This window comes from Maniola hyperantus, chromosome 12 (genome assembly GCF_902806685.2).
Source record: "Maniola hyperantus chromosome 12, iAphHyp1.2, whole genome shotgun sequence".
Classification (NCBI taxonomy): Eukaryota; Metazoa; Arthropoda; class Insecta; order Lepidoptera; family Nymphalidae; genus Maniola; species Maniola hyperantus.
In genome coordinates this window covers 12,371,884-12,392,352 of record NC_048547.1, presented here as the reverse complement: position 1 = coordinate 12,392,352, position 20,469 = coordinate 12,371,884, and the positions used below count along the sequence as shown (strand labels likewise).

Sequence of the window (20,469 nt, the reverse complement as noted above, 5' to 3'; positions counted from 1 at the left end):
AACCACCCGTTGCTGCGTAGTGAACTTTTGGCGATAACTTGCGGGGGTCAGGGTTAAGATAACGGCTTTTGGGAGACGAATTTTTTGTCCGTCGACTGTACTGTAGTGATAAGGAGTTGAGTTCGGAGACTTAGTGAATTTTGCACTTTCACCAGCCTTAAGGATTTCTTTGCAAACGATTTATCTATGGACTCATAATATTATAGTTATGTTAGGTTTACTCTTTTAACAAATCTAAGTTTTTTTTAAAGTGGGATCTCGCAGGTAGGGTACTTAGTTTTTCCGGGATAAAAAGCATTCGCGTACGTACTTTTACAACTTACAACACCTACTAAAATGTTTTATTTCTTATTTATTCTTTTATGCCTTAAAGCACTTTAAAAACCTGTTTTATTCTATTTTATTTATTCATTCGTCGTCGACGTTCGACGTCTAAACTTAAGCTGACTGGTCTACCTGTTCGAGGTGTTGCATTTCTGTAGAGGACGATATTGCCTACATCATGTAAGTATAATATTATGATACCTCGAATAAGCATAATTCTATTCTATTCTACTTTACTTAATGTAATATTAAGCTTAGTATCGATTAATCCACTCTAAATATAATAATACTTGTCTTGACTGAGCATACATTATTCCATACAATATATTTTAATAATAATTATCAAAATTAGTTTAGCGGTGTCAATAAACTAAATCAATTCCAGTGAATATTATTATCAGTCCACTCGGAAGTGAGAAATTCACAGATAATTATATTATATTATATGCGAGCCATTATAGCCCACTCCCTGTTTATATTTACCTAATTAAGTGTTAATTTATTGCTTAATAATAGGCATACCAACCTAAACCTATAATATCAAACTAATGTGCGACTTAGGGCGTTTGTGCACTCATTGTTTTCTCCTCCAATTATGTATTATAATATGGGTACCTACCTTCAAGTCAAGAGTGAATAGGCATCTTCTAGGCAAGAGCATCATCACTTGCCACCAGGTCTGATTGCAGCCAAGCGCTAGTCGATAAATTAAAAAAAAGGTTTCGTACCATCGTGCATCGAGTAGGAAGTTTTTTTTTTTTTTTAATATTTTTTTAAATTTTCATGGAGGTCATTTTGAATTTTTTATCATCAGCTGTTGTTATAGCGGCAATAAAAATACACATTCTGTGAAAATTTCAAGTCTCTAGTCACTACATATTACAGTTATACGCGGCAGAAAGTATGTACATCGACCTTTAGAAGGAGATAGCAGATTTGTAGAGCGTTGTCTCTGTCGTTGAGACCAACAAAACGTCATATAGGCAGTGGCGTGCAGCTCATAGTTGTAATAACTCAATGCATATTTTCCATTATGACCTGCCAGTGAACAGGTTCCTACTTAACTAGTGCCTACCCTGGTTTCAAACCCTGTGCACGCCACTGCATATAGGTATGAGTAACAGAGACACTACAAAGCCAAAACGTCATTCTAAAGGCCGATGTACATTACTTTCTGCCGGGTAATATTATAATATAGAAATATATTTTTTAAATTGCAAGCAAAACAATAAACTATATTCTAAGTACTATCGACCTTTGTAGCAACTAATCAGCTATGTTCTTTGACCTTTTATGCAATATGAAACAGTTCATCTTTTTTGCATCTTCAATGAATGGTAATAAAGTTCAAGTTTGTATGGACATATTTGGTAGTTATTACGTATTATAACGGGGCATGAAAGGCCCGGGCACTATTATCAGTACCTAAGCGATATGATATACGTTATTGTAACGGGGTGCCTTTCTTTGTGTTCTGTGCCAGGTTAAATAGATCGAATATGAGAGGAAACCAAACTATTATCTGATAATGGATATCTATTTTTGGAGTTCTTCATTTTATTGTGACATTTCGACTAGCTTTTTTCCGTCGCCTTGTGCCGTTTTATGAGAAGTTTCTTAAGCGCGCTCCATCTTCAAAACTAGATAGGTAGGTAGGTACGCATTTTCACTGACAATGACGCATGGCATGAACAGTCGCTTCAGTACTGAATGAACATACGAGTTCATATCACAAGTTTCATCACTGACAGTAAGTGAACCGTAGCTTATAGTGGTCAGAGTGTCGGAGAAAATCCTAGTTATGTTCAAGAGATCCTACATGAAAAATCTCAAGTATTTAGGTTGTACAGTAGTAGGACAGACAGTCACTTTTTAACCGACTTCAAAATAAGGAGGAGGTTCTCAATTTGACTGTATGTTTTTTTAATTTATTTTTTTGTATGTTTGTTACGCGATTACTCCGTCAATTATATGAACCGATTTTGATGATTATTTTTTTGTTTTGTAGAATATACTTCCGAGGTGGTCCCATTTTAATTTGGTAAAGATCAATGCCAATGAGGTGCCAATGTGGAGTCACAAAACAATATAAAGAGTAGATAGACGGTTCGTGCGGCTAATTGGCACCGGCTCCAAAAAATATTACTATAGAACTACAATAACTCTTGTATATGAGCCTCAATAGCTCAACCGGTATAGGAGTGGACTGAAAACCGAAAGGTCGACGGTTCAAATCCCGCCCGTTGCACTATTTTCGTACCTGCTCTTAGCACAAGCCTGACGCTTAATTGGAGAGGAAAGGGGAATATTTGTCATTTAACATGGCTAATATTTTTTATTAAAAAAAAAAATCTACATAATATTATATTTGGGTAATAAATTAAATATTTTTTTATTTTTTAGTGTTAGTGGTTCGTACTGAAGTCGGTTTTTTTTTGCATATTTTTAGCTTTTTACATGTCTTATTGTGGCTATGTAAGAACTCTCTGAACTTTTGGGACAAAGTTAGAAAGGTAAAGAATAGTGCTTTTATTAGTTATGAAAGGTTGCCTGATTCAATAGGAGGAAATCATGTCGACTCCTTTCCCACGAGGAAAATTGTGATATTGTTGACATTAGATAGTTTAGTAGCTACAATAAGTTTTCTTCCTAAGTACGTTTCTGGTGGGCAGCTTCGGACGTGGCTAGTTACCACCCTACCGGCAAAGCCGTGCGATAGCGTTCCGGTACGATGCCGTGTAGAAACCAAAGGGGCATGGGTTTAATAAAAACTACCATGCCCTTTCCAGGTTAGTCCGCTCCCTTCTTAGATTGAAAATCTAACTTACAAGTTAGATTTTCAATCTAAGAAGGGAGCGGACACATCCAGATCAGATACATCTGAATATAAGAAAAAAAAAACTTTTTTGCTAGGATATTTAGTAGATAACGTACAAGTTACAACTGAAGGACATTTTAATATTTTATTGGATGAAACGGTATTAGGTATCAACAAGAACACAAAACAGATGAGCTTAATATGAGATACCGACCTAGTACCTAGTTATTTCAAAATTTCTGATATAAAGAAATGTATCTAGTAAGAAGGTAAGTATATCACTATATATATATATATATATATAGTACTATATATATATATATACCATACCATACAATATATATATATATATAGTACTATATAGTAGATCACTTTTAAAAGTTGAGTTGTGATGTTCGTGTATGTTGCTGTACATCCGTGTCCCAATAAAGCTATGAATAAAGGAGTTGAACTATCTTTTGAACTCTATTGAAATCTCATAATAGAGCACAATAAACCTATAGAGCTAGTCAAAAGTCTATTGATACTATACCTATTATGTCAATACAATTATAGGGTCCATGTAAGGGTCAGCGCATACTGACGGAGACGGAGTAGAGCCGTCTTTTTGATAACAATATTTCTCTCTCTCTCTCCATACGTCGTATTCCCTATTTCTGAGAGTCGTTTCCTTATTAATCAAAGTTTTTTCGGGATTGTAATACGGTGAGTTACCAGATATGCAATATAATAAAAACTGAAACTCGACTTCATTTATATTCTTTGGCTACGTTTGTTATGCTGAAAACAAAAACACGAAAATTTAAAGAAGATGCGAAACGCGCGTCATTGGCAACCTTTATGACAAAGTAAATAAAGATTAATTTGAGTTGTTATCAAGAAAGCCACGTCGCAGTTCCACTCAACACTGTCGGTGTGCATTACGCCTAAGAACTTAATTTGATTTTGAAGTTTGTAATTGGGTTACTACTGTAAAGCTTAGGGTACTGGGCTTAGATAACACAATACATACATTTTTAAACTCACAAAGTTAAGAAAATTCTACTTAAGTTCATTTAAAAAAAATTAGTAGGTACCTACCTACAATCGGGAATCAAAGCGAACTTTTAAACCTATTCTTTACGAAAAAGTTCCGTCTAAAGCATGCTGTAGCCACCTGTAATTTGAATTGTATAACAACTTAGCACCTAGTAATTAAATAATGTATTTTTTGCATGATTCTGGTGGTGGTTCAATAAAAAAATAAGTAATTTTTTTTATAAATCACTACCCATAATACCTACCTATTATAATTATGCAAAAGCGTGTTTGTTTGTTGGTTTATACTTCATTGACGTCGCAATTGAGCAACCGATCGACGTGATTGTTTTGCGTGGATATAGTTAAATGTTAAAGACTTGTAGACTGACATAGACTATTTTTTATTCCCGTAAATCAGAGTACCTACCTACAACCTACCAACCCAATTTTTTAAACATTAAAGAAAACTACTTTTTATTTTCTAAAAAAGATTTCAATTATTCGGTTTTTCGGTTATCAATTTTTTTTTTAATTTTTTAAAAGAACATTAGCCATGTTAAATGACTAATATTCCCCTTTTTCCTCTCCAACTAAGCGTCAAGCTTGTGCTAGGAGTAGGTACGACAATAGTGCAACGGGCGGGGTTTGAACCGTCGACCTTTCGGTTTTCAGTCCACTCCTTTACCAGTTGAGCTATTGAGGCTCTGTTTGGCGCGCATTTTTTAACAAAGAAAGCTACTCTTTAGTTTTCTATGTCTTAAATTCGTAGCAAACATGAATAAGGTTGTCACTTACAAATTCAAATTCCGAACCACTAAATAACATGTATTGTTCAATAAGCGTATATTACAACACTGTCACTGTACAATAAGCGTATAATATAATGACACTGTCACTGTAACTCGCGTCGGAGCGGTACACGCACAAATGACAGCCACTCGTCACGGCCTCTTGATGACAACTGATACCCTCGTGTCACACTCGGGAGCATCCCGGTACTGCTGACAGAAAAATCCATAATAATCTGTGTAAAAGTTACTGACTGGCTGACTAACTGATCTATCAACACACAGCTCAAACCACTGGACGGATCGGGCTGAAATTTGACATGCAGATAGCTATTCTGACGTAGGCATACGTAATTTAGGATTTTTGAAAATTTAACCCCTAAGGGAGTAAAATAGGGGGATGAAATTTATGTAGTCCACGCGGACGGTGTCGCGAGCATAAGTTCGTAATCTATATGTGCAAAAGGAAAAGCTGACTGATCTATCAACGTACAGCTCAAACCACTGGACGGATCGGGCTGAAATTTGGCATGCAGGTAGGTATTATGACGTATGTATAGGCATCCGCTAAGAAAGGATATTTCCAAAGTCAACCCTTAAAAGAGTAAAATAGGGGTTTGAAATTTAGGAGTCCACGCGGACGAAGTCGCGGGCATAAGTTAGTTTATTATTATTTTCGTCATAAATAAGAATGTTATTCTATGTTTGTATGCTGACAGTACTTGCATTTACGCGTCTGTCAAAACTGTGTAGTTATTATGTTAAAGTTTATCATGTTTCGTAAACAGTCTTAATTGCTCGCATAGAAACATCTAATTACTATTAAGTATTGTTTTGTTCGTAATAATATTGTTGCTTTGTTAATAAAGGATCTTAAATTAAGGACACTGCCTAATTAGGCCACTGAGAATGGGTATTCCGAACAAACATCATGTTTCAAAAGCAGTTAAACAAGAAAACATCATCCGTTTTTATCACACTACTGCCCAAAAAATGGAGTGTAATGTTTTAGGGTTCGTGTACAATTATATTGTATGTATTTAGGTAAGCATATAAATGAATAGGAAAGTACCAAAATAAAAAAATAAAAATTATCCAATGAAACTTTTACAATTACTTTTGAATCGTCAAATGCATCTGGGTTGTTCCGTATTCATCCTATGACGTCTCATCTTATTATTTATCATGTTCTTTACTCATCCCAAACTAATATTCTTATCTTAACCGATCAAAATATATTTTTTTCTTAACCAAATGTATTCCTTACTCATCCTAGAGCAAAAATTGCTAGCATGAAGATGTATTTTTGTACGGATATCATGAACATTTGAGTCTACCACTGGTATATAAAAGTATGTGTATACTTTATTCCATCATGATTTCAAAATACCCGAACAAGAAACTTATAGATGTAAAGATTACTGTATTTCTGAAAACCAAAACCAAACTAAGTATTAATTCAAATATTCCAGTAAGTAAGTTTTTGTCAACATTTTTTGAATCGGCACAATACATAGTCTATTTTGTATGGTACACCCACAATATATCAAATGATTTCTGTGGGCACACCTCTTCTAGCGCACTTGTATATTGTGTCCATCTAATACCCTCTGTACAACAGTGTAGATTGTAGAGTAGATATAGGCTGTTTGGCACTCAGTCACGTCTTAGAGTAATTCTGTAGGTAGGGTGAGTAGGTATTGGAATCTATTTTAGGAATTCAATAAGCCCTGCCACTTTGTGTTGATAGCCACTTATTTGTTTGGCAGTTCTCTTTAAAATTACAAGGGTTGTTTTTATAGGGTTGACATTTGCTTCACTTTCGTATTTACTGAGCTATTTCTTACTTTATTTTTTACTAGCTTATGCCCGCGACTTCGTCCGCGTGGACTTCACAAATTTTAAACCCCTCTTTTAAACCCTAGAGGGTTGATCTTAAACTATGAGGTTTTAACATAATATGAGCTTAATAAAATATGTCATACTGCTAATTATTGCAAAAACATTAACTACAAAACTTCTTTATAGACACTTCAAAACTGACAGACTTTCATACAAACTTCAAACCCCTATTTTACTCCTTTAGGGGTTGAATTTTGAAAAATCCTTTCTTAGCGAATGCCTACGTTATAATAGCTATCTGCATACCGAATTTCAGCGCGATCCGTCCAGTAGTTTGAGCTGTGCGTTGATAGATCAGTCAGTCGGTCAGTCAATCACCTTTTCCTTTTATATATATAGACTAGCTGATGCCCGCGACTTCGTCCGTGGATTTGTGTTTTTATAAATCGTGGGAACTCTTTGATTTTGCAGACTAAAAAAATTAGCCTATATCACTCTATCCGGGTCATTAAGTATATCCATGCAAAAATCACGTCTCCATTGCGGCATGATTGAAAGACAAACAAACACACTTTCGCATAATACTTGACTGCGATTCCAGGCAGTAGGTTAATGACGATGTAGTCTATCTATATATTATTTAAAAGGATGTGCGAGGCGTCCCTCCGCCTCATACCCCGATTGCGATCTGGACCTGTCGCGGACTATAAGTAGGTACAACGATGAAATTTGAATACTTTGAAAGTCCCGCTGAAATGAGTCGTAAAGTTGGCGATAGCAAAAAGCCCGCTTTGTCCTGTAATCACTGGAGTCAAAACCACTTCACTGCTAACGAAATGTATAAAATAAAACGCCGCGTCTCTCCCAGATAACGTTCAAGAGTTACATTTGACAATGCTTTTTCTTGGACGTAAAAATGTTTCATTGAACGTCTCTGTTTAGTATTCTTTCCAGTCCTAAATGGACAGGGCTATTGGACAAACAAAATGGCACCGACTCAGTGGTGCTTTAGCACCAATGCAACCTCAGTGACGTCTGGATTTTAAACGGGTCGTTCATTAGTATCTAAGAGGTACCTAGCGCTGATTTATTTGGTTCCAAAACCATGAAAAATTTTGTTCGCTTGACCATATCTTGTCATTTATCATCATCATCATCATCATCAACCAATAGACGTCAAAGCAAGTGATATAAAGTTAGAGCCAGGTGCATGCCGGAAATCGAACCATGGACCCTCCGACTAGCAGGCCGACGTGTTAACCACTAAGCTATCACCGCTAACCTAACCTAACACTATTAACAAAAGCTAACAAAGTAAACAGAAAGCTTTTATTCAATTTATTACTTCATTCGATTAGTAGGTATTGAACGCGCCAAGGACCCAAACGTGAACAAACTGGTCAAGTGCGAGTCGGATTCGCTCACGTAGGGTTCCGTACCACTGTACAAGATTAAATTTACATGGCAGCCATTTTGAAATTTTTATTATTATTTGTTGTTACAGCGGCAATAGAAATACACAATCTGTGAAAATTTCAGCTCTATACCTATTACAGTTCATGAGTACAGCCAGTGGCGTGCAGGGCATAGAGGCATAAATGCACTGCTTACCCCAGTTGTAATGGCTCAATGCATATTTTTCATTATGACCTGCCAGTAAATAGGTTCCTGCCTAACTAATGCTTACCCTGACTTCAAACACTGTGCACGCCACTGAGTACAGCCCACTGACAGACACACAGACGGACTACAGCGGAGGTATAATATTATTATAATCCCGTTGGCACCCTTCGGGTAAGGAACCCTAAAAGAGGAGCCTAAACTATTTCTCATTCTGTCACTCCAAGCCCAATGTTTTCAGAGTAAATGTTTGATGGAATAAAAGCGATTTATTCATTGTTATTTGTTCTGACCGTAGATATATCATATTTAAAGACTTGCTGACTAGGTACCCTATTTTAGCTCGGGTGAAAAACTCATAATTAGTCTACGTTATTGAGAAAAATTGAAACAATAAACCCAGATTACACAGGGTGTAACCAGAACGCTGGCAAAAACGAAGACAGGTCATAGTGCTGATGATTACTGATATGATACCACAAAAGAAACTCGAGAAAAAATAATCCTATATTTCGTAAAAGTTTACGATACGCAAATAAAACATCTGACTGACGCTAGAGGTTAACGAACTTTGCGTAAGTAGGCCACTTGGAGTCAATGCCGCGTCATAGGTGGGACAATGACCCGGCTTTTGCACGCTATACATTGCTGGTTTGAAAAATACTAAATCACTAAAACTACAAAATGGTTATTGGTATTGGATTGTGTTTAGTATAACAATAACGCTAAGTTTTTGCCAGCGTTCTGGTTACACTCTGTAGACCCAAAATGTTCGGTTATATGTCAGTCAATCGGTAGTAATCACATTTCTACAAACACAATTATTATTGTTGTGATGGGCACAACCTATGATACAGCTGCAACTTTGCATTTTAGCCAACAGTGAGAGATTTTGGACAATAAACCAAAGTCAATATTACGGTGTGACGGTCGTCTACGGCGTAGGCTGACAGCTACGGTGTGACGATCTCATAATAAAATCATGATTACAATCTTCAGCGTAGCTGTCAAACTACGACGTAGTGATGCCTAGTTTTAAATAAACCCTCGATGACTACGTACGCGTGGAGTCATGTTTAAAAATCCCGTGGGACCTTTTACATTTTCCGGGATAATAATTAGCTTTTGTCAATTTACAGGTTTTTAACTATATCCATGCTAAAAATCACATTGATCCATTGCAGCGTGATTGAAGGACAAACGAATAAGCAAACCCACTTTCGCATTTATAATAAGGGTAGTAATATTTCAGCATCCATACACTTATGAGAAGTGAGCGTTTACTTAAAACTTATCTAGGTAGACTCAAGGCTCTGTCTTTTGAGCTTTTTATGCTAGTTGTGGCTAGTTGATAATCGTATTGCAAGAGGAAAAAGATGCCAACTATGGCTAATTTTCCCTGGCTTATAAATGTTGTCGTTTTGTCCTATCTGTAACTAAAGGGGCATTTAAATATCTCTGTTTCTATGTTTATTTTCAGGCGAAAAAAGGTTGAATTGGCTTTTATGGCTGGTTCAATCCATATTAAAGATTTATGGAGTTAGAGATAACGGTTGCGTTGTTTCTATTAGGAGGGTATATATTTTTTGTCTGTATATTTAGCTTTCTTATTTAGAAATGGTATTACCGAAATAAATATTTTTGTTTTCTTTTATTTAGTTTCCTACTTGAGTCACAGCTTAAGTAATAATATTGTGTCAGCAGTGTACCGGAATTAGTGAAATAATCCCAATTTTTCACAATATATACCTAACCTATTTACATATGTATTATGATTTTTTTACACTTTTCGAAAATGTTTGCTGTCGTCTGTCGACAATTTCCATAGGTAAGTACTTGAATAATTTTAGCTAGTTCATATTGAAAATGTTTGCAGAATGAACAACTTTAAAAAGCTTTTGGCCCTAGTTCCCTTATTATTGAAAATCACTTGGGCACAATACGGAGCCTTTAGAAAAGGTGTGACATCGTTCAGAAAGCGCGCCATTACGGCATTATCAACAACGTGAAAGGTTTCCTCCGCGGGTTGCGCCGCACTCGAGCACGTCTCGCAAACAAGGGGCATTCCAGTGTTGGAGACTGTTTTTACAAATCAATACTCTATCTAATCTATACCATTTGCTTTAATGCCTTGGTCTAAAAATAAAATAAATAGTACCCTTACGACGATTACGCACTGCACTTCCGTCATCCGAGTTCTATCCGTGAGAATACCAGAGATTATCTAGGATATTATGAGCTCCCATACAAAACAAAAAGGAACGTATGTAGTATTTACACGGACGGATGAGTGCGTAACCGCCGTCAGGGTGAGATCTATAGAGCACACTCTGACTTTGCTTAGACTTAAGACAGAGTTAAAACGAGACAGAGGTATATGTCTCACATAAATCTGTCTCGTTTTAACTCAATCTTCACAATCAACACTTTTGCATTATGGATTTGATATTTCACAAAGTATCAAGTTAAAAAAGTCTTAGAATGAAAGTTGTTAGTTTTAATGATAAAAATTAGGTGCCGAGAGCTTTCTGATATTTTTTATTAAAGCTTTCCCATACAATCTTTCATCCCCTATTTTACCACCCTTATAGGCAAATTTTCCAAAAATCCTGAAACACGTATTTCTTCATTTGTAATCGAAAACACAAATACCAATTTTCATGCAAATAACTTGAAAAATGACCGACTTTCATACAAACTTCCATCCCCCATTTAACCCACTTAGGGGTGGAATTTAGAAAAAACCTTTCTTAGTGGACACCTACTCTGTACAAAGAATAGACCCTCCAAATTTCATGTCTTTAGGACCAGCGGTTTAGGCTGTGCGTTGATTTCACATACAAACTTACATCCCCTATTTTACCACCCTTATGGGCAAATTTTCCAAAAATCCTGAAACACGTAGTTCTTCATTTGTGACCGAAAACCCAAATACCAATTTTCATGCAAATAACTTGAAAAATGACCGACTTTCATACAAACTTCCATCCCCCATTTAACCCACTTAGGGGTGGAATTTCGAAAAATCCTTTCTTAGTGGATACCTACTCTGTACAAAGAATAGACCCTCCAAATTTCATGTCTTTAGGACCAGCGGTTTAGGCTGTGCGTTGATATCTATGTCAGTCAGTCAGTCAGTCAGTCAGGACTTTGAATTTTATATATTTTTTTATTTAACTTTGTATTAGATACGCCCACAGGCCACAGGGTTGTCTATTGCCATCAACAATACCGATTGTCGGAGGCAAATTAATGGCGTCCCACACCGCAAATCGTGCGTAACCCCAGAATAGACGAATTTAGCGTTTTATTCAGCGTCTCGTGCAGGTGACAGTGATGGATTAATTGTACACCGTTTTTAACGGGATAAAGGTCAAAATTTGTTGTTTTGTTTACTTGTGGAACCTTTATTGACGACCTCCCTGGCGCAGTGGTAGGCGCTGGGTTCGATTCCCGGCAGGGGTTTGGAATTTTATAATTTCTTAATTTGTGGTCTAGTCTGGTGGGAGGCTTTGGCCGTGACTAGTTATCACCCTACCGGCAGTGGCGTGCACAGTGTTTGAAGCCAGGGTAGGCATTAGTTAGGTAGGAACCTGTTTACTGGCAGGTCGTAATGAAAAATATGCATTGAGCTACATATTACAACTGGGGTAAGCAGTGCATTTATGCCTCTATTACCTGCACGCCACTGCCTACCGGCAAAACCGTGCCGCCAAGCGAATTAGCGTTCTGGTACGATGCCGTTTAGAAACCAAAGAGGTGTGGGTTTAATAGTTAATATCTAAGTAGGTACCTAAATGTGATTTTCATACTAACTCGTTTCTTCAGAGTAATTTGTACAGTAGGTAATTTGTAATTTTCTTCAGAGACTTATGCAAAATTTCAATTTTCTATACGTAGTGGTCTTACTTATACATTCATACTGTCAGTCAGTACATCCTTTTAATATGTATCATCATCATCATCATCATCATCAACCAATAGACGTCCACTGCTGGACATAGGTCTCTTGTTGGGACTTCCACACACCACGGTATTGTGCCGCCTGGATCCAGCGGCTTCCTGCGACTCGTCTGATGTCGTCCGTCCACCTAGTGGGGGGTCTTCCAACGCTGCGACTTCCGGTGCGAGGTCGCCATTCCAGCACCTTGGGACCCCCAATTTTAATATGTATAGATGAAATGAATATATTATGTGAGTTAAATTCATGTAATAGTTTCGCACCGACTAAGCAATTATTCCAATGTATGGACATCGACATCCAATAATGCGCCAATGCTTGCACAACATGTTAGTGAATATAGCCATGTCAAGTGCAGATAGTACCACACGAGCAATATAAGAGCTGCTATAGAACCCATTACGCATTGCAAAAGGCTCTGCTTACACGCTCCGGACCAACTGGAGTCCGGTTATTGCAATCGGACACCGGCGGGGTGATTACGTATCTCGCGACAGGCGTAATTCTCGCGATCATTGCTGCATTAGCCACAATTGAATTCTGTGGATGAGTAAGAAATATGTCTGCCTCTCCTTTCCCTGCGTTCCAGGGAATTTTCAATTTGTCAACGGATACGAGTACCTAGTCAGTACTCAGTAGAATTAAGATGTCTCGATCCCAGTAGGTACCTAAGTACGTAACGGTTTGGAGATCTGAGATCAAATTTTTGCACTTTTGTAACCAATCAAAGATTATTGTAAGCGCCCGAATAAATAATTAGTTTTGACCGTCTCCGACCGTAGAACTCTGAACTCTAGGTCTAGCTAAATCCTTGGATCGACACTCACATTTTTTTTAGGGTTCCGTACCTCGAAAGGAAAAAAGGAACGCTTATAGGATCACTTCGTTGTCTGTCTGTCTGACTGTCCGTCTGTCGTGTACCTTTGTGGTTGCATCATAAAAAAAACTCAAAGTAAGATAACTATATCAAGTGGGGTATCATATGTAAGGGCTTCATCTGTACATTCTAAAACAGATTTTTATTTATTTTTATGCATAATAGTTTTTGATTTATCATACAAAATGTCCATAAAGCAAAAGAAGAAGAAGAAGAGAGACAGCAAATAAAGTGTCGCGTTGCTTTCGCTACTGCAACATTTTACGCCGCGCCGTCCTGTATTTCATTTCAAATCTTCGTAAATCACAATTAGAACTACACTGCGGCCGTAGTTTGTCAGCTACCATGTGACGATCGCAATCACCTCTGGGCACTGGAATGGACATTGCACGGAACTATGCGGAGGCTGTGATAGCCTAGTGGTTAGGACATCCGCCTCCTGATCGGAGGTTCAATCCCTAGCACGCAACTTTTCGGAATTATGTGCGTTTTAAATAAATAAATATAACGGTGAAGGAAAACATCGTGAGGAAATCTGCATGCTTGAGAGTTCTCCATAATGTTCTCAACGGTGTGTGAAGTCTGCGAATCCGCACTTGGCCAGCGTGGTAGACTATGACCAAACCCCTTCTCACTCTGAGAGGAGACCCGTGCTATATAGTGAGCCGGCGATGGGTTGCTCATGATGATGATGATACGGAGTATACGTGGTTCATCATCGTCGCCAACCGATAGACGTCCACTGTAGGGCATAGGTCTCTTGTAAGGACTTCTTCCATACAACGTGGTCTTGCATCGCCTGAATCCAATGGCTCACTGCGACTCGTTTGACGTCGTTTTTCCACCTAGTGGGCATCTGTCAACGCTGCGAGGTTGCCATATTAGTATCTTGGGACTCTATCGGTTTATCGAACTATGTATTCTTCCCGTTGCCACTTCAGTTTCGCAACCCGTTGAACTATGTCGGTTAACCGTGTGGTGTATTCTGGGCTTTACTGACACACAGTGTTGACTGTCGCGGGTATTTTAATCGTGTACGTGTGGGTATTAATTAAAAATTTCCACATTGATGGCATTTCACGTGCGTCGCAACTAAGAGGAGAAGGCTGTTGAAAAATTTACTCATGTTTATGTTACCAGTACCTACCTTATTCAAAAAGTTACATTACAACGCCATTAGATGGCGGCAAAAAATAATGTACTTTTCAGCTTTGTAGAGCACTGTCTCTGTTACTCATACCTATGTGATGTGTTGTCGGTGTCAAAGACAGAGACAACGAGAGTCGACCCGCGACTATGAAGTTTAGATCATGGTGGCTTTGGGAGATAACAGGTAGATAATAGTGATGTAAAAAATCTTACATCAAAGTATAAAGTCAAATTTTTAACTAAAACGATAATTTATTTATAAACTTTAATCTAAAAAAAACAACATTAAATTAAAATAAAAATAAATTGAATTACATAAATCTAAAACCTCACCGAGACCACCGCAGCGAGGCATTGTACCCAAGATGCTGGCAACATTACCCCTTTGGATGGCCAAACTAATTCTTTGACCAAGGTGCTGCCAGCTGCCAGCTCTCCAGTCCCCGGTTGACTCGATAACGCTTTTCGAAATTTCCTCAAAAAGAGCTCGAGCCCCCGGGCCCCACGGCCCCAAGGTCTCCGGTCTATTTTTTTATATTTTCTTCGGAATAGTATTACATCACGTCATACATTGCCAGACACTTAAGTATCATGTCACCCCTTGCCAGACACCAGACTTTAAGACTTTACCTATACTTTGACGTAAGATTTTTTTACACACCTTTATTACCTATTATCTCCCCTAGCCACCATGATCCAGACTTCATATTAGCTGATCGTTCCATGTGTTAGGGACAATACGCGGAGAAACTTTCAGCATTTATAAAATAACGAAGGTCTGGCACGCGCTGGCTCTTAGTCCATAAGTAAACCCACAATGATTGGTTTAGCAAATTGCATTTTTGTGTCGTAAAGTTTTAATCCCAAGAGCCGGTAGTTGTTTCCGAAGAAAATGAAGAAAACCAACTGCTTTTAAAGTTTCACAGAATTATGTTCTTGTTAGAGGATAGACCCTGTATTTTTATATCTGACGGGAACTAAAGTTTAACTTTTGAAAGTTGAGTAATTAAAAATCGCGCTTCATTTTAATTGCATCTTAAATAGGGTCTTGGACTGTATTAATAAAATGAAGTGATTTTTTGTATAGCGGTAGATTTAAAAATCATGTTTTTTATTTATCTATTTTTAACATGAACTTCACGCTGTAAAGACAGTGAATAATGACGTCACAATCCGTAAACGACAATTTAAAAAATATATAAATATAAAGTTTCTGCGGGAAAATATTTTTTATGTTAAAAAATTTAAAAATATTTACGCCATGTGACGTCATTAATTGCTTTCCGTACAGCGTTCACGACGTTAATAATTAATTATTTTAATTACCAGCGGTCATAGCCTTGGTCATAGATGTTGGCCTCCTATTCGGAGGATCTAGAGTTCAATTCCGGGCACACGCACGTACCTCTATTTTTTCAAAATTAAGTACCTAAAGTAAGTGTTTTAAGAAAATAAATATCTCTTGCTTTAATCGTGAGGAAACCAGCATTCCTGAGAATTCTCCATAATGTTCAAGGTGTGTGAACTGTGAAGTCAGCCAATCCACACTTGGCCACCGTGGTAGACTATGGCCAATCCATTCTCATTCTGAGAGGAGACCCGTACTCATTGGTGAGCCAGGGAAGGGTTGATGATGATGAGGGATCTTTAAATTTCTAGATATTTCTAGACATAAAGTTCAATAATTATTATTAATTATGTCTCTCTAAAGATGAGACATCTCTCTCTCTCTCTGTGATAGCCCTAGTGGCTAGGACGTCCACCTTATAATCGGAGGTCGGGGGTTCGATCCCGGGCACGCACCTCTAACTTTTCGCAGTTAATTATGTGCCTTATAAGTAATTAAGTATCACTTGCTTTAACGGTGAAGGAAAACATCGAGAGGAAACCTGCATGCTTGAGAGTTCTCCATAATGTTCTTAAAGGTGTGTGAAGTCGACCAATCCGCACATGACCAGCGTGGTATCAAAACCCTTCTCACTCTGAGAGGATACTCCGTGCTCTTCAGTAAGCCAGCGATGGGTTGATCATGATGATGATGATGATGAAAAATGAGTCAAAAGAGAAAAATAAAAATGAATTTTCAGGTGTGATTCAAATTGACGCCAGTTCCAGTTCAACAGAATTTAATAAAATCGATGGATAAAATCTATAAAATACGTTAGCATCAAGTCGTCATGTCTCGTTTCTGTGACGAGGGTCTAGAAATCTCTCCGGAGTGTGGATTGTCAGCAGATAATATAATAAGTTACCGTTACCGGAACACAGCGGTCGGAAAATTCAATTTCCAATGCGATAAACGGATCAGTACCCGTAGTAAAAGATTTTACGTCTCACCAAACGTTGCTAGAATTCGAGTATCGAAACACAATAACATCAAAGTAAAATGGACCTAAAGAGCCTTGAATTGAAGTCAAAAATTCAACGCCACTGATTTTAATTTCGCAGTTTCCGCTTGGATTACTGGCTGTAGATATGTAGACAAACTTGAGCTTTAAAACAAGGCCATTAAGATCCAGTTTACTATAACGCAGAAGTGTTTCGACTCTCGAATTCTAGCAACGTTTGGTGTGACGTAAAATCTTATACTACGGGTACGGTATCAATATGACGAATTAGTTAAATCGTTTTACGATGAAGACTACTTAGAGTAGAACTTTAAGTAGCAATAGCTGTTTTATGGAGCTGTCTGAAGTTATATAGACAGCAAAACGATCTAGAATCTAGATGACGCACACGATTTCATCCGCGTGAGTGTTTTAAAAATTCCAAGGAAACTCTTGTTCAGCTGTTAGTTTTAAGTTTGCTAACCATTTTAAATTATCGATCTAACTAAAAAAGTACAATTACATCAAATTTTATGACGTCACATCTATGTATTTCATACAAGCTCTCCCATACTAAGCGAGCGTTTTGACGTTTGATAAAAAGTTGCTGGTTTGACTAGTATAAGTCCCGCAAATTGCTAAATCGCATGGCCGACATTTTAGTGACGTAAGCACTAGACTGAAGTTTCGAGCTGATGGTATGTTTTTATTTCGGCTGACGTCAAAATGACGTCATTTCGATGTCAATGAGACATGGTTCCAGCGCAATAGCAATTTGCGGGACTTATAGTCATCAACCCTATTGTGCGGGGCGAAGTCTACGTTTGTAATGAAATTAGCAACTATAATACTGTATTAGTTTACTTAAAAATCAATGCGAATTACGCAGCGTAATTTAGTGTTTCTTTGTGCCAGGTGAAGGTCAGCTAAGTAACTAGTTTGAGCCATTGCCAGCTCATTGTTTTGTTTCCATTCTCGTACTGAAATGGAGATACGTCAGGTCACCTCTCGCGGTTCTAGTAACTATGACGACCTGCTTAACGCAGTGGTGAGCGATGTGGTCTTCAGTGGGAGGTCCCGGATTCGATTCCTGGCAGGCGAAGTTTGGAATTTTGTAATTTATACATTTTCTCTGGTGGGAGGCTTTGGCTGTTAGTTACCACCCTACTGGCGAAGCCGTGCTGCCAAGCGATTTAGCGTTCCAGTACGATGCCATGTAGAAACCGAAGGATTTAATAAAAACTGCCAAGTCTAGGTTAGGTTGCACACTGCAGTCAAGGGCTAACTTTTATCTGAATTAAAAAAAAAATCTTAAACTCTATTCTATTATGGTTCTAGGTTACTAGAGCCCTAATAGAATAGTGTTAAAGTTATTTAACACGATCCTGGTAACGGGCTGCCATTTTTATACGACTGCCCAAGTACATGGTGAAATTCGAATCGCCTTAAACAGAAGTTGGTACTATCGAATACTCTAATTGTTTGTCTTGGAAAACTTGGAACTTTTTTGGATTAAAAAAAAATCGGGGTTCTACTACTGGTTCGCGAATTTTCCTAAAAAATCATTTCTCGACTCAGTTTTTTTATTTTAAAACTAGGGTCAAAGTAAATGATTGAAATTATGGATAATAGTACTACTTATCCACTGCTCTAAAACCATTATCAACGTTTATAGGTACGCCATCCATACTTCTATACTAATATTATAGTAGTCTGTCTGTCTGCTAGATTTTCACGACTCAACCGTTCTACCGATTTTGACGAAATTTAGTACAGAGATAGCTTGCATCCCGGGGAAGGACATAGGCTACTTTTTATCCCGGAAAATCAAAGAGTTCCAACGGCCTTTTAAAAACTTAATTCCAAGCGAACGAAGTCGCGGGCATCAGCTAGTAATTTTTTTTTTTTTTAATAGATATAGCGAGCAAACGAGCAGGCGGGTCACCTCCGCCGCCCATGAACATTTGCAGCACCAGAGGAGCCGCCGATGCGTTGCCGGCCTTTTAGGAATTTGTTGGTCCGCCCCTTGAATAACCCCATGTTATAATCTAGTGGGAACACCGCCGATGGGAGTTGGTTCCACAGTTTGCACGTGCGTGGAAAGAAGGATCTGGCGCAGCGGACGGTCGAAGTGCACCAGACACCCAGATGGTGAGGGTGAAATTCCTTACGGTGGCGCACGGTGCGGTTGTAGAAAAAAGGGGGTGGAATGAGGTCAAAAAGCTCTTCAGAGCACTCCCCATTATACAGGCGATAGAACACGCATAGAGAGCTAACGTCTCTGCGGTGCTCCCAGGCTTTCCAACTAGCCGGTTAGTTTGGGATCGTCCACAAGTCGAACAGCCCGCCTTTGGATCCGATCAAATGGAAGGAGTTGGTACTGGGGTGCTCCAGCCCAAAGGTGGTGTCAAATATAATATGAACGTACCTAACATGTCTATGGTAGACATAAAGTCATTGACTAATAAGCTATATACTTCACCCACTAAGGTAAAAGTAGGTATAACTTATCTTCTTATCCCTTACAGCGCTGTAAAGTTTCGCGCTAAGCTGGAAATGAATGATAGCGAAAGAAATCTTAATTAACGCTATTTCGCTAAGACCTTCACTCTTAAGTGTTAAGTTGGTGACACACGGAGTCCGAAATCTATAGAGCGGTAGTTTGGTTTTGATCAGAATTTACTTAGAGTTAAAACAGGACACATTTATGTATGTGATATCTCTTTTTAACTGTTTGACTGTTTGCCTCTGTCAATCATACTTATGTTTTGTCGGTCTTAAGAGCGTAAAATAGGGTTATGTAGCGTACAAGGAGTTTTAGCCCATTTTTGACCCCTTAAATTTTGTAAATCCCTGCATTTACTTAAAAACTTATTTGTACTACATTGTAGGAAATTTTCTGTTTTATTACCAAGTAAGGCAACATTTTCCAATTTATTGATAGTTTGTTTCATATTGCCTAAAATATCAAAAGACTATTATTCAATTTTCGATTTCGTGCAATCTTTGACATTCACTACATCAAAAGTTACCTTTTGAATTATGTATAAAAGCAGGCGTTACTTTGCGGAAGTCCATGATATGCAATGAACCAAAAGCTTAATTTGCTGTAATCCGCTGAAACAGGCCGAATCTGTATGGTGCAACATGCAGCATGCGAAATGCACCGCCCACCCTCCCATTGCTAAACATGCAGGAAGAAGCAGCCACCAGGCAAGCAATACGCACCACCACCACGCAGCACCACACAAATCCCAAACACAATCGACGCACGTTTCGCCCCGACACCGGAGCATCCTCAGAAGATGTAGACCTTACAATGCACAATTGCAATCTAAAGTAAGTCTAATAGATACAACGCTCTACGAAATCTAAAGCTCAAGTACAATATAATTTTGCCAGGTTACAGGTATTGTGCGACTTCTTAGAAAAAAGAACCGGTGTGCCCACAGAATAACGTTTTATTTATGAAAGAATAAAATAGGGGGTGCTCAATGAAACATTTTTACGTCCAAGAGAGAGCATTGTTAAAATGAGACTCTTGAACGTTATCTGAGAGAGACGGCGTTTTATTTACGTTCTCACATTTACTTTCAAGTGGTTACACTGACAGAGTTGATTGTAAGACTGAAAAAAGTTTTTATTTATTATTTATAGGGGTCTGTAGTTCAAAAGAAACAAGGAAGAGTTGGGATTTGATGTTTAAAAGTGAAGTCGTTGCTTGGTACCTGTAATATCATTGT

The 20,469-nt window shown here is 38.1% G+C and overlaps 1 protein-coding gene across 1 annotated transcript in view; it reads right to left on the bottom strand.

Moving 5' to 3' along the window:
• The window catches only part of tok (tolkin), a 66,578-nt gene extending 61,467 nt beyond the window's left edge, over positions 1-5,111 (bottom strand). The window contains exon 1 of the mRNA XM_069502349.1: positions 4,958-5,111. The gene's annotated coding sequence lies outside the window, so the exon portion shown is untranslated. The remainder of the gene's footprint in view (positions 1-4,957) is intronic.
• Positions 5,112-20,469: the final 15,358 nt, after the last annotated feature.